The following is a 12,272-nucleotide window of genomic DNA, read 5'->3' on the forward strand; positions in this document are numbered from 1 at the left end:
TCTGTCCACACGCCCCAGAGCTCCGTTCCTGCCCCTAGAGCTCCGTCTCCACCGTGTCCCACATCCCATAGCGAGGACTACTTGATCTAAAATGGGTTCAAATCTAAATAATCAATGTAGACCTCAGAGTGAACATTTGCTGTGCACCATCTATTGGAATGTATTTTGTCTGGCATGTAGTAATAAATTGCATTGCATTTGTCTTTCCAACAGATGGCACATCACAAACATTTGTATTAATAAAAGGCATTACTACAAATGAGTCGCATAAAATGCATTACTACAAATACTTGTGATGCGTCATTTGTTGGAATGACAAATTCAATGCAATTTATTACTACGTGCATTACAAAGCTGTGCAATCCATCTAAGCGAGAAGGTCCTTAGTTTGAGTACCATTAGGGTTGTGGGAGGGTTATCTGACCCAAATAATTATGACTGCCATGTAAGCCAGCTGACACAAAGGGGTTCCATGATGTTGTGGCAATTACATGACTGACTTTGTTGGCATTGCCCTAGTGTGTGTGTGTGTGTGCTTTTGTGTGTTTGCCCTGTGATGGACTGGCATCCTGTCCAGGGTTTGTTCCTGCCTTGTGCCCAACCTGAGACCCTGGTCTGGATTAAGTGGGTGAGACAATGATTTGGATTACCTTCTGTCCCGCTCCTGTTGCTGCATTCCCAGAGGAGTCTGCGGCGTGACAGACTTGAACCCAGGATGCAGAATATGTGAACCAAACTGTGCTAAACTTTTCCACCACCGCTTTACCATTCTCCCATTTATTTGTTTATTTATGTTTAATTTCCAAAAAGAACTTTGCCAAATGAGTCACACGAAATTGTAAAATTTCAATTAATTATATTTTCCAGCATCTTTATAGGCTCGCCTTAATTTATCATCTGAATGAACCGAGCTCAAGCTGACAAATTATATTTTAGCCTGCTGATAATACTAATACTAATAATTAACACAATGGCTATTTACTCCGCCATCTCCTCAGAGCTCTCACCCATTAAAAACTCTTTAAGAAAATTCTATGCCATAATGCACACAAGTTAGCCTAAAATCCAGTGATTATTAATCTTGATTATTTGTACCCGTAAGCACATGCAGTAGGAAGCAGGTAACATTAATCTACATTAAACTTGCAGACGCCTTGCTATGGAGTTTATGCTGATTCACGTCCACCTGGCATCTGAGCACATACATGCAGGAGTAACCAAGGTAATTAGATCTGGAATGAGGACTGCGTGCTCAATATGCATACTGCTGCTAATAGATTGCATTATTCTTATCCAGGCTGTTCATAATGGAGTGAGTGATCCACCTTCTGTGGTTTCGACAGCCGTTTGTTTGCCTGTTTGTTTCAAAAAAGAAAACACACAGTTTGGGTACACAGATGCATACAGGGCACATGGCACAGGGCTGTCTTAATAGCATCATAGGACCCCCGGGCAAAGTAGTGTGCTGGGTCTCCTGTTTTGCTAGCAAAACAGAAACATACATAGGCATCAGAAACGTCATGGGCTTTGATGCTCCTGAGGCCCCCGGCCCAGTGCCCATTGTGCCCGTACGTTAAGATGGCCCTGATAAAAGGGCAGATTGGACGAAACTATCATTTTGACATTCAAAGCTAAATTTTAAAAGAGCCGACTGAGCCACGAGGGTAAGACTGAGATATCACTTGAAAGCATCATGTGTCATCATCATGTTCTTAAGGCCTGTGCTGAGCAACTTTGTGGTCACCTGTTCTGTCGGACTCAATGCTTTCAGAAATTGCTACTGCTGCTATGGAAAACATCCGGCATTGCTCCTGTCCCAAAGAAGGCAGGCACCTCTTTTACCAAGTGAATACAGACCAGTGGTTTCACATCATGTAAACCTTTGAGAGGCTGGTCCTGAACTATATGAGTCCTCTTGTGGCAGACCACCTGGACCCTTTGTAGTTTGCCTGTCAAACAAAGACCGGAGTGGAGGATGCAGGTGTCTATCTGCTCCACAAAGCTGGTCAAAGCTGGCAACGCTGTGAGGATTATGTTTTGATGATTTCTCCAGAGCATTCAACACCATCAATACCATGCCTTTCCTATCTATCTATCTATCTATCTATCTATCTATCTATCTATCTATCTATCTATCTATCTATCTATCTATCTATCTATCTATCTATCTATCTATCTATCTATCTATCTATCTATCTATCTATCTATTATATAGTGCCTTTCCTATCTATCTAATCTATCTATCTATCTTTATATTGATATTTTCCTATCTGTGCTATCCTGCCTACTATACCAAAATTGCTATCTATCTATCTATCTATCTATCTATCTATCTATCTATCTATCTATCTATCTATCTATCTATCTATCTATCTATCATATAGTGCCTTTCCTATCTATCTATCTATCTATCTATCTATCTATCTATCTATCTATCTATCTATCTATCTATCTATCTATCTATCTATCTATTATATAGTGCCTTTCCTATCTATCTAATCTATCTATCTATCTATCGATCGATATTTTCCTATCTGTGCTATCCTGCCTACTATACCAAAATTGCTATCTATCTATCTATCTATCTATCTATCTATCTATCTATCTATCTATCTATCTATCTATCTATCTATCTATCTATCTATCTATCTATCTATCTATCTATCGATATTTTCCTATCTGTGCTATCCTACCTACTTTACTAAAATTGCTGTCTATCTATCTCTCTATCTATCTTTCAAAGCAGTAGGGTCGGGGCCGATTGTGGTACCCCTGTGAACATCCTGCTGGGTGTCACTACAAATCACATCACTCTTCTTTGCACATCACATATATATTTTGGTTCTGTACATTACCGCAATGAATTTTAAGTGAAACAACTCCGATGCAGTTGAAGTGCAGACTTTCAGACTTTGCACCACATCACTCTTCATAGCTGCCTACCTAGTGTGCCATCCCATGAACCGCATCAAATTAAGTGAAGCTGTGACTACTTTGAAGCAATTAAGTTGGGGGGATAGGGGTGTTGTTTCTCCATAACCTCACAATCACATTGCACTTCACACCACATCCCTCGTCATAGTTAGTCGCCTCCCGAGCAGTTTTGGGTGGGTCCCTTCATGAACTTTCCATCACACCCCATGTTTCACTACATTGCTCTTCATAGTTAGCCACCTTGAAAGCACTGCACCCTGCCAAGTTGCGATTGAGTCAAAGCAATAGCTTGTGAGTGGGTCCCTACGTGAACTTCCCATCACACCTCACTTTTCACCGCATCCCTCATCAAAGTTAGCCACCTCTCTGGTGTGCCGTGCAATGAACTGCATCAAAGCAATGTAGGGGAACCTCTGTGAATTCCTGAACGTCCCTCACTTCACACCACATCACTCTTCTTTGCATGTCACATATTTTGTATAGATAGATAGATAGATAGATAGATAGATAGATAGATAGATAGATAGATAGATAGATAGATAGATAGATAGATAGATAGATAGATAGATAGATAGATAGATAGATAGATAGATACTTTATTAATCCCAATGGGAAATTCACGTATAAAGGTTACAGGTCTGCGGTGGGTTGGCACCCTGCCCAGGATTGGTTCCTGCCTTGTGCCCTGTGTTGGTTGGGATTGGCTCCAGTAGACCCCCGTGACCCTGTGTTCGGATTCAGCGGGTTGGGAAATGGATGGATGGAGGTTACAGGTCCTGTTGTGTGGTGGGAAGTCAACATACACAAATGTGACCAGGCACCACAAGTGGCCCAGGGTCAACGTTATTCATCGTAATCATTGGTTCCTGAAAGTGAAGCTCCTGCAGTAGTTTCTGTAGTTAGTAACCTGAATATCTCACTTCTGTCCTTAGAATAGAAGAGGAGGAAATGTCCAAGGAACAGTGAGGTGACTTCCACCCCACCTCACCAGGAGGTGTTGCAGCTGCTCCAGAGCCTGTATGGGCGATTCTTTTACCACACTCAGAAATGCTTCCGGAAGTGGGTCATCAAGCACCTGGGGCACTTCCGGGTAACATATAAAAGGAGGCAGCAGTCAGGAAGAGGGAGACGAAGCTTGCTGAGGAGGAGTGGTGGAGAACGAAAAGAGAAGGAAAAGAATATAGAAAAAGAGTAATGTGTTTAAGGTGTGCTGATTGTGCTAAGTGGGACTGTATTGTGCCTGTGGGAAATGGGGAAGGCGTTTCCCACGAGGTGAAGAAACAAAATAAAAAGCTTGTGTTTTTATAAGTGTGCCTCCTGCGTCTGTCTGTGAGTGGCTGCCACGCCCTCTACATTTGTCACACTGTTATAGAGAAGGCAGGCACAGTCTCAAGACTTCATTCAGAATAGGAGTTATTACCGCGTCATGGACGATCGTCCTGCTTTAGCTCCCATCTTCAGATTGGAAGAACACTAGTGGCTCACAATCACTACTGTGGAATATGCAGTCTGGAGAAGAGAGTGTGAGGAAGAGCATGTCAAAGCCTGATGTTAAATATTCTAAACACCAGTAACGGCAGACTTACACGATAACGTGCAGTGAATACACTTGAATTGAGCATTTCTAGTTTTTGTCCTCTTTCTCTGTACATTTATCATTCGTTTGCTCAGAAGTTGATGCGCTTGCTGCTTCGTGAGCAGCTCTTCTTTTCTCCACCCTAGCGGCCCGCTTCTTCTCTTCTTCTGTCGGCATCTTTTCGCGTTAAAACTTATTAAGTCAGTGTTTGTGTTGCAATTACTAAGTATATTTTCCTTAATTTTTCACTTAAGATGGCACTTAAGTCTTCAATCTGCCTCAAGAATGATTTAAGATATGAAGAGGTAGGGGAAGTGATGGCGAAGGTGGTAGGGATGAGAATGGCGCCCGTACGCATGCGCCATATGGCCACCCTGCTGCCCACTGCCAAGAGTTGATTCTACAATAAAATAAAAAGAGGAATAACCTTGGAGGTCGATCATCACCCCGAAAGCGGATAGTAGACATCACGTAGTATATGTGTACCAAGTTTTAGGTCAATTGGTCAAACGGTTTGCGAGCTACAGGTGATTTAAACTCCTGTTCAAAAAATGCTTTAGTTGCCTCCCATTTTTATGCAATCATTTTGTTCACCCCACTGAATTAAAGCTGAAAGTCTGCACTTCAACTGCATCGGAGTTGTTTCATTTAAAATTCATTGTGGTAATGTACAGAACCAAAATGAGAAAAAAGTGGTCTCTGTCCAAATATTTATGGACCTAACTGTATGTTCTGTGCACATCTTCCAGCTTAACTTTACAGCTGCCTTGCTATACCTTGGTCGTGTAATCTGGTTTTCGCTAAGTTTTGGCAGCCTGAGGTGAAGTGATTGATAGTTTCTTCTGCAGCTTCTACACTGTCTTAAAGGATTCAGAGAGGGTCAGAACGGATCTCCAGGCTTTGATCAACAATTAAACCTTCTGTTTCTGCCTTCAGTCTTGTGCTTATAAGTCATAAATTGGTTTACTTTTGGGTTAACAGCTGCCTCTTTTCGATTTTTTTTTTCCCATGCATGGCTGTGTCTTCCTAATTCTTTTTACAGATGGGGTTAGATCTGCTCTTAGTAGAGAATTTGGGTTTACCCAGGGTGGCAGTTCAAGCAGTTTGACATCTAAACATAAAACAGGTCACCGCATACACTGAGGCCATCCAGGCATGTATGTGCAGGGCCTATGGTCTTTGTTACATTGTAATGGTATGAGCAGACAGGCAGCAGGAGTGTTACTGGACAGTCTAATATCTTAAAGTGTATTTCTGTATTAATGCTGCCATCACAGAATAGATACAACCCCATACCCGGACAGACCCTGCTGGATTTTTGGACATGTTGCCGATTACAGTCTGGATGGTCCTTTTTGTCTTTTGTCCAGAACACATGGTGTCTATTTCTTCCAAAAAAGAATATTGACTCGTCTGACTACAATATACAATTCTGACTGTGTGACGTTCCATCCCAGATGCCTCTGCTACACAAGTGTTTCACTGTTTATACTTGCGTGCGTACTTTACGTAAATCTGGAGGAATCCACCAGGTGGCAGTGCGAGATATTATCAGGTTCGGCTTCTCTGTGTTGTGAATTGCCTGGAACACCTATTAAATTCCGAGAACACCTTACTGCAATGTCTCTGAAAAGGATGTTTAATGATTAAATCCATCAGTCCAGGGATGTGTCCATTCCAGCAAGCATTGGGCACGAGACAGAAACAATCCAGGCAGGGAATACCAGCAATGTGTTTCCCTGTGAGACAGCAGTGCTACCGCTCCGCCACCGTGTCACCCCCATGTGTTGTAATTATTAACAGTATTCATCATTTAAACAAAATTAACGATTTATCTGTAAAATGTAACATACTAAGGCATTTCATCATGAAAGTGATATCAAGTATAAATCTAAAGATTCTAAATTTACAGAGAGTTGGAATATCATACATTTAATGTGTTCTGTGTGGTGATCTATTGCTGCTTGCCGCTGATGTCAGGTCCAAGAAGCTCATAGCGATGGAAATCCAGGATGACATTTACGATGGTCTGCTTTAATGATAAAGTAAACTACGAGGTTAAAGTGGACATTTCGAGATTAAAGTGGAAATTTCCACTTTAATCACAAAATAAACGTTTTCGCCATGTCCTTAATTTATTTTTTCTGTGGCTCAAATACAGCGCTGTACATTAAGTTGCTGTTGTGAAGTTGCAAAATAAATAAATAAATAAATAGACGGCACAAAAGATGGTATGCGAGACTTTTAAATTGTATGGTGTCATTACGATCAGGCATATGCGACACTTGGATATAAAAGCACCACAAATGCATCTTTATGTCGGCATTTTGCTTCACCACATCGAACCATTCATCAAACATTGAAGCGCGCACATCGATCTTGTAGGATCGGCTTTCTGTCACATGTAGACAGTAAAGAGAGACTCTGACGTCACATTAGCACACTGCACCCCCCGACTTTTTGCTGGTACTGCAACTTGCGCACACGTTGCGTTAATTTCTGAGGACCTGCTCAGAAGACGCGTCAAATGAACTCTGGGAATGGGTGGCAGACATGATGCATGCGCGTACGCTTTCTGAGCGTGAAGTATAAACGAGCCCTTAGTCTCCTTTTTTTGCACAGTGAAGTTTGATGTGGCATTTGTGAATGTAACTCTGTATTGTAGTGCTTGACAGAGGTTTGCCAAAGTAACCCCTGGCCCATGTGGTGATATCAGCTATTGACGAGTGATGCTTCTTGATGGTCGGATATCACGGGTGTTTGGCTTATGCTGTTGCCCTTTACTCACTGAAATTCTTCTAGATTCTTTGTATTGTTTAATGGTATTATGCCCCATAGAGGGAGAAGTACGTAAGATTGGTACAGGATATGTACGAGGTAAGTGTGACCATGGTGAGGTCTGCGGCAGGAGTGATGGGTACATTCAAGGTGGAGATGGGATTACATCAGGGATAGGCTCTGAGCCCTTTCTTATTTGCAATGGTGATGGACAGGTTGACAGATGAGATTAGACAGGAGTCCCCGTGGCCTATGATGTTTGCTGATGACATTGTGATCTGTAGTGAGCAGGTTGAGGAGACCCTGAAGAGTTGGAGATCTGCTCTGGAGAGGAATGAAGGTCAGTAGGACCACCAAGACAGAATACATGTGTGTGAATGACAGGAAGGTCAAAGGAATGGTGAGGATGCAGGGAGTTGGCGAAGGTGGATGAGTTTAAATACTTGGGATCAACAGTACAGAGTAATGGGGATTGTGGAAGAGAAGTGAAAATGAGAGTGCAGGCAGGGTGGAATGGGTGGAGAAGAGTGACAGGAGTGATTTGTGACAGATGGGTATCAGCAAGAGTGAAAGTGAAGGGCTACAGGACGGTTGTGAGACCAGCTATGTTACATGTGCAGAGGAGAGAGGCTGGGTATATTGGGATGCTAAGGATAGAGCTGCCAGGTAAGAGGAAAAGAGGAAGGCCTAAGAGGAGGGTTATGGATGTGGTGAGAGAGGACATGCAGGTGGTGGGTGTAACAGACCACAGACCAGGAAGATATGGAAAAAGATGATCTGCTGTGGCAACCCCTAACAGAAGCAGCTGAAAGAAGAAAAAGAGGATGCACTGTAAAGGAAGACATATGCAAACCCCTTCCAATGTTTCTTTGAGGAACATTGTACCACTCCCAGAGACCCTTTTTCCACCCGAGACAGCATGATTATAATATGTGCTACCAATCCCTAGATATACCTTAGACCAGCCCATATAACACTCACAGTCACTTTTCACAAGTCCACCAGGCCCTCTCTGGAGTTCTTGCAGCTCCTCCAACCTTTCATTAACCTTCTCCCTCCTGTCTAGACGAACCTGGGTTCATCTAACGACTATCTGAATCCCAGCACTTTCTCCTTCATTTCTTCTCTCTCTTTGGTGCTTCTCTCCCTTATTTAAGCCTTTCATTGGCCCTCCGAGTCAGGTGGTTCCCTCCAAAGCAGTCCATAGCTTGAAAAGCCCTCGCAACTGAATTTATGTCTATTATTAAAAAAAAAAAGTCTCGGGACGAGACGTGATCTTTTCAAGAGGGACAGAGAGCCACTTTCACTTCCCGCGAGATGGTCAAGTCATGTCATACTTACAACCTTTGGAAGCAAGTCCCGCGAAACGGTGACTTTTGTAGGTCACGTCCTGGATCACGGTCATCTAACCTCTCAGTTGTTGGAATGCTTTTGGCAGACACACTTCCAGTGCTCTCAGCTCTTAAAAATCTTTTGGGCCAAGAGATTTAACCACGCCCAGGGCCGGAAACAGACAATGTAGAACGTCGTAAAGAATTCAAAAACGTTGGCATGATACACATGCAGAGCAGGTTAGAGATAATGTCTCAAAAAACTTTTGTTTGGACTGATGTCATCTTTACTAATGGAAAAAATTACAGCAAAAAGAGATCACATAGTGTTTGACGATGTCTGAGGGAGAAGAGAGACAAGGCACTGAGACAAAGAGGACAGCTGCAGTACAGGCTTTTAAACGTTCGAAGCACTGCATGGAATGCAGATCACTCGGTACAACAGCAGCAGCAAGCCAGCCAGCAGCTGATCGAGCAAAGAGGAGGTAAAAAAACTATTTGTTTCCTATTGTATCACCGTTTAAGAAGGGGTTTCGGAGGAGCGACCACGTCTCCTTGGGGTACGTTCGGCCCCTCTCTTCACAATGGCACATAGCGCTGGTGGGGGAGGGTGGGGGTGAAGCCCCCCCAGTATCATCATAAAATAATAAAAGGTACAAATAAACATTGACAGCAAAGAACATCAGACAACCGCTACACCGTTGTTTTGAAACAGTTCAATAATTTTTCTAAGGCATTTGTTGACAAACTGGAGATCCTCTGTCCATCTTACCTCCTCTAAGACTCAACCTTTTGTGGATACCACATCATGGTGTTGACATCACCGGTTTGTAATCACAGCCATATTTCATTATTTTACCTCAATATTGGTCCTAATGTATCCCTGTCCCAACTTTTTTTGGTCTGAAATGCAGGAATGGATGTACACTACTGGTCAAACGTTTTAGGACACCTCAACTTTTCTTCATAATTAAGTAGTTGAAATGCAGTGAATGACCTAAAATGGCAAAAAGGTAAGCAGTAAACTGCGAGAGGTTTAACTCTCTTAAGGCTAATTATTGTTTTTCCTTTTGTCCCAGGGCCGAGTTTTCTAAAAATCAAACAAAGCAATGGCTTCATACACAAATCAATATAAAATACTTATTTACGGCAAATGTCACCCTGTTTTAGGTTTCATGAGCCTCTACAGTATTTAAATTCACACATGCCTGTTTGTTTGCACTTTCTAGAAAAAAAACAGCTTGAAGTAGTCAAGTGGCTGGTGATCTGTAGTGTCCATTAGCACACCGTGTTGTCAGATGAAGTCCAGTAGCCGGTTTGCCTCCCACAGATCGATGTCTGTGTAGTCCTCTCAGAGTGAATGTTACTGTAGGCGTGCTAGCTGCTCAAGTGTGTTCAGCACGACAGCTAATGCAGCTATCGGACTTTCGTTTTAAATTTCCAGATCACTTTGTTATAAATGGGAGCTTGATAAGTCAGCAATAATAAACAAAAAATAAATGCACAATACGCATGGAGTATTTTGCTTTGTGCACTTGCTTCGCTCTCTCGCCTGATGTCAACGCGATTCTAGATGTTGTTTACTCTACGCTACTCACCCAAGAAATTTGACATCAAGTCAACGAGTCTAACAGTCTTCCTAGCAAAGAGGGTCTACCTGTCATGTAACGGTGAGTTTTATTGATGTTGACAGCTTTTTTCACCTCTTGGCCATGGATGTTCACCACACTCAACCCCTTGTGTCAACAAGAGTCGACATTCACCTTGATAGAGTTCAATTTAAAGTTCAGGTTAGCAAAAACTGGAAAAAAAAAAAAAAGAAAAAAAAGAAATTTCAGAATATTCCAAATGGGCCTGCTTCAGGGAACAACTAATTGGTTACAACCTACAGATGTTCTGCAACAATTACAGTAAATGGAGCCTTGCAAGCTGAAGCACACAATTCTCACAGGTGTCCCAACTTCTGTTGATTACTTAACACTAGAATTACCAGAGCCTACGAAAAAACTCGTAGATCCGTCCCACCTTAAATCACTTCTTAAATCCATTCACACCTCTCCGCCAGCATCCTTTGCCCTCTAAATGTGCTGATAAAAGACAAGCTGCCAGCAGCCGGCTATTCCATCCCCCCCACCGACTTAGAACGTGAGTGAACTTTTCCCAGCTCATGCCTTGATTGATTATCTGGGAGTGAAGTGGAGTTTTAGAGTGGAAATAATAGATCGTTATTTGGAACACACGCATTTCATGCGTGTTCCGTTTCTAAAGTAATCTGTGTAAACACATTGTTAAAACAGAAACTTTTTCATATTTTAGTAATAAATGTTACAAAATGTAGTAGGCATAAACTATACAATGTGTAAAGCCTGAGTTCCAAAGATCAAATAAAGACTTTCACAAAAGCTTCAAGGATGATACGACGGTTTCCGTGGCGTAGTGCACTAAGATTTGCTTCTTAGAGCACAGCAGCTTTGCCGTGCCTCACAGACCTGAGTTCGATTCCCCACTGGGGATAAAGTGTTGCTTTTTTTTTTTCTTTTTAACCTCAAACGGACATAAAATTTATAAATTGGTATGCACTGTCAGTTAACGAGATCGTTATATTTTCATGTGGGATGCTCCTTTTAAAATATTTTTTTAACAATTGAGACTGCAATTAACATGAACAACTGTCCTTATAACTGTTATTTTTAAGATCCGTAACACATAGACAGACAGAGCACTGCGTAATAGAGAGACAGACAGGCAGAGATATATGAACAAACAGGGAAGCCACATGTACTGAAAGAAAAAAAAAGGTCCAACATGTGCGTTGTTCCTGCAGCACTGAATGAGCTCACCCGCTCTAACATCGCCCCCCCCCCACCCCGATCTGACTCTCTAAGTGACAGCACAAGTACAGACGCAAACCAAGTGCATGTGTGTACTGTATAATATTAACAAAAAGAGCAGCTTACTACTGAAAACGGCAAATATAGGAGTGAGTGGGGATCGAACTGAAGACTCTTGATTACACTTGGTTTGCGTCTGTACTTGTGCTGTCACTTAGAGAGTCAGATCGGGGGGGGGGCGATGTTAGAGCGCGTGAGCTTATTCAGTGCAGCAGGAACAACGCACATGTTGACCTTTTTTTTTCTTTCAGTACATGTTGCTTACCTGTTTATTTATATATCTCTGCCTGTCTGTCCCTCTATTACGCAGTGCTGTCTGTGTGTTATGGATCTTAAAAATAACAGTTATAAGGACAGTTGTTCATGTTAATTGCAGTCTCAATTGTTAAAATAAATATTTTAAAAGGAGCATCCCACGTGAAAATATAACGATCTCGTTAACTGACAGTGCATACCAATTTATAAATTTTATTTCCGTTTGAGGTTACAAAGAAAAAAAAAAAGCAACACTTTATCCCCAGCAGGGAATCAAACTCAGGTCCGTGAGGCACGGCAAAGATGCTGTGCTCTAAGAAGCAAACCTTAGCGCGCTACACCACAAAAGCTGTTGTATCATCCTTGAAGCTTTTGTGAAAGTGTTTATTTGATCTTTGGAACTCAGGCTTTACACAGTCTATAGTTTATGCCTACTACATTTATTACTAAAATATGAAAAAGTTTCTGTTTTAACAATGTGTTTACACAGATTACTTTAGAAACGGA

The sequence above is a fragment of the Erpetoichthys calabaricus genome, chromosome 8, assembly GCF_900747795.2.
Source record: "Erpetoichthys calabaricus chromosome 8, fErpCal1.3, whole genome shotgun sequence".
NCBI lineage: Eukaryota > Metazoa > Chordata > Cladistia > Polypteriformes > Polypteridae > Erpetoichthys > Erpetoichthys calabaricus.